The sequence below is a fragment of the Oryx dammah genome, unplaced genomic scaffold (assembly GCF_014754425.2).
Source record: "Oryx dammah isolate SB20612 unplaced genomic scaffold, SCBI_Odam_1.1 HiC_scaffold_25, whole genome shotgun sequence".
NCBI lineage: Eukaryota > Metazoa > Chordata > Mammalia > Artiodactyla > Bovidae > Oryx > Oryx dammah.
This window is the reverse complement of record NW_024070209.1, coordinates 7,196,396-7,200,376: the sequence shown is the minus strand read 5'-3', so window position 1 is coordinate 7,200,376 and position 3,981 is coordinate 7,196,396.

Sequence of the window (3,981 nt, the reverse complement as noted above, 5' to 3'; positions counted from 1 at the left end):
CCTACCAGTACCGGAGACATGGGTTCGATCCCTGGGTGGGGAGGATCCCTCTGGAGGAGGGTATGGCAACCCACTCGTACTCTTGCCTGAAAACGTTATGTCCATGAACAGAGGAGCCTGGAGGGCTACAGTTCATGGGGTCGCAGAGAGTACGACTTGAGCACAGCCCAACATGAGGGATAAAAATATATTTACACTTTCACTTTCTGCTTGGAAATAATATTTTACTACTTCAAGCTATGTGCCTTACCACCACACAAAGGCCCCTACCTTGTCCCTTATTTGTTGGCATTACGTCTACCTGCATTGAAAGTTCCATCAGAAAATGTCGGTTTTTGCTCTCAATGGACTGTATCCTGGATATTTGAAATATTATGTCATGCAACTCTGGATCTTATGAAATCCTGTGTAGGATGCTACTTTGTTTAAGCAGGCAACTGACCTACTTGGACTCAAGCCCAAAATTCTAACCAGCCTTGTGGTTTCACTGTCAGTTTTATTTCACTGTCCTTCAGTTCTGTTTGCGCTTGTCCCTGGAACTCAGGAAGCAGTCTATCCTATAGTTCAGTTCTCAGAGTTGATGGGGTTCTATTTAGGGTCAGATTCATGCCTCTGAAGCTTGGGGGTGAGCCCGCTTTCCTGAGTGCCTTCCTGGCTACACTCGGCAAGGTCTCAGGTTCTACACACGTCTTGCTCCCTCTTCGAGAGCGCCCCACCCTGCAGTGCGTTTCCCGCCGCGGCTTCCAGCGCCCCCACCAGGTGGTAAGAGGAAAGAGAGAAGCATCAACAGATGTTGGCCACTCCCTCTTGAGACCACAGCTCCAGGAATCAACACGGACAGTTCCCCCCCCCCCGACCCCGGCCCCCACCACAGAGACAGCGGCTCTCGAAACCAAGCAGGTACCCAGGAGTGTAAGTTATGCGTGTGTGTGTACATACGTACCTTTGACAGTATTCTTTCCTATGATGATTTATCATAGGATATTGAATGCAGTTCTGTGGCCTTGTTTATCCGTCCTGTACATGGAGGCTTACATCTGCTAATCCCAGCTTCCCACTTCATCCTTCCTCCAGCCCTGCTCCCTTGGCAACCACCAGTCTGTTCTCCATGTCTGTGATTCTGTTTCTGTTTCATAGATGGGTTCGTTCGTGTCATATTTGAAAACCCAGACAGATTTCTATATGCCTCTAATCCAAGCTTCATAGCTACAAAGAGTGGAGGAAAGGTGGTTGAATGCTTACTCCATCGTATCTGGCACTGCAGTCTGGAAAGGTAATAATGTAGATAGTAAATGTGGGTATTAAAACCCAGGTGAGACCAGGGACATTGTCAGATCTGCCTGAGATATCACCCAGGGTCAGTAAAGACCATTCTACAACGTGCCCTAGAGGTAAGATGATGGTCATCTAAAATGGGACACATTTTCAGAATCAGAAATTATGCTCTCGCTATGAAATTGCACGTGGACAACAGGTGTAAAACAGAACCAGAGTGTATGGGCCCCTTATTTAGAAGGTGTGGTGGGGGAAAAAAAAATCATTCCTTCACATTGTAATTTACCAAGATGAGTTGTTTAATTACCATCAGTCTCCTGTATATACAAACTTGTTTTGGCTGTCCACCTTGTTCTATTGAATTACCTGTAAGAAATATAAATAAAGCTTTATCCTAAATGTTTATTTGTCATCCTCAGTGCACCTATTCGCCTGAAACAGTGTATTCCGTAAATGGTAGACCTAGTTTCTTTTTTGAGTATATGCAGAAATAAGCTTTGGATGGAGAAGACAGTGGTACCCCACTCCAGTACTCTTGCCTGGAAAATCCCATGGACAGAGGAGCCTGGTAGGTTGCAGTCCATGGTGTCGCTGAGGGTCAGACACGACTGAGTGACTTCATTTTCACTTTTCACTTTCATGCATTGGAGAAGGAAATGGCAACCCACTCCAGTGTTTTTGCCTGGAGAATCCCAGGGACGGGGAGCCTGGTGGGCTGCCGTCTATGGAGTCGCACAGAGTCGGACACGACTGAAGTGACTTAAGCAATCTAAGAACATTGACTGAAGCAATCTAAGAATGAAACTCTAAGGACCCCCTGGTGGTCCAGAAGCTAAGACTCCGCATTCCCAATACAGGGGGCCTGGGTTTAATCCCTGGTCGAGGAAATAGATTCCACATGCCTCAACTAAAGATCTCACACGCCAAATCGAAGGTTGAAGATCCCATGTGCTATAGCTAAGACCCAGCACAGCCAAATAAATAAATAAGTAAATATTTTAAAAAGAACAAAACTCTGGACCTCCGGAAATATCAGTTATGGCCATACTTATTCTAGAATAAAAGAAACCTGGATAAACTGGCCGAAAGAGATTTCTGAGGCTTAGGTCTCTGAGAGTGACCGACCGGAAAACCAAGGACTCGGGTCATCTCCATGACACCATGGCACAACGACAGCGTGCCTCCTTCCCTTCTGAGACCCTGCAATGAGGCTTCCCACAAGAAACTCCGTCCAGGAATAATTTGTACCCTTGAACTCATCTTTAACTTTATCACTGAAATTCCCAACAAGGATGCTGCCTGATGCCAAGCCACTGTGGTTTTACTGATGTGGGTGCCTCTGTGCAAAGATACCTCAGAGCCTTTCCCACAGGCATTAAGCAGTGGCCAGATGACAATAACTTTAAACCTGGATCATGCTCATACCAGTGAATGGGACACAGAATGTGTGAATCAGCCCAGAAGGTGCTTTGCTTTGCTGCACAAATGAATCGTTCCCTTCTATTGGGGAAGCTCCAATACTTTGGCCACCTGATGTAAAAAGCTGACTCATTGGAAAAGACCCTGATTCCGGGAAAGACTGAGGGCAGGAGGAGAAGGGGACGACAGAGGATGAGATGATGAGATGGCGTCACTGACTCAATGGACCTGAGTTTGAGCAAACTCCAGGAGACAGTGAAGGACAGGGAAGCCTGGCTCTCTGCAGTCCATGGTTTGCAGAGTTGGATACGACTTAGTAACTGAACAGTAACAACAAATGGGGAAGACAGAGCGTGGCATTCAGACATCCGTCTGTGACTAGAACACTGTTATAACTGCAGGCTGAACTCTCATCAGGAAAACACACTAGTGAGAATGAAATGAGCCTTGTCTAGGAGAAACAGGTACTTGGTCCCCCGGCTGATGGTCCATCACTTACGAGGAACTCAATGAGACCAGTGGGTCAGGAAGCACATGGGGACCCCCAGTCTCAATGGGCCAATGGTTCAGACTTAAGCACTGTTCAAGCCCTAATACTGCTGTCTGTTAACCAGTGTAGACAATCATTTCCCAGACTGTTGTCTTGACTGCTGCCTCTTGCCACTGTCTTTCTATTGGGTTGGCCAAAAACTCCATAACATCTTACAGAAAAACCTGAACGAACTTTCAGGCCAACACAATATTTTGCACATAAGATCCCTGGGTCAGGAAGATCTCCTGGAGAAGGAAATGTCTACCCATTCCAGTATTCTTGCCTGGAGAATCCCATTGACAGAGGAACCTGGCAGGCTACAGTCCATAGGGTTGCAAAGAGTCAGACATGATTGAAGTGACTTAACACACATACTCACACATACATACACACACACACTCATGCATGCAAAACCACTGGTCAATTCCTTGTCTCCTCATTGGCCAAATCATGTTGGCTTAATTGGTCCCCACTTCTTGTGGTCCAGAGTAAAGCATGAATTTCAGGCTCTGCACAAAGGCCAGGCGACAAGGAGAAGCTAACACTAACCCCACTCTACTCCCTAAGGCCTGTGTCCTGACTCAGGGCTGTGTCAGCCCAGAAGAAGGGGGTCTTCCTTCTAGTTCCCACAAGGACGTCGTAGAGCTGAACCAAGGTCCTGTCTGGTCCTTGACCCCTGTTTTCTCTTTTCCTCCTTGCATACTGGGCTCCAGTGAATGGTAAACACAGAATAAGAATTGTCTTCTTCACAGAGA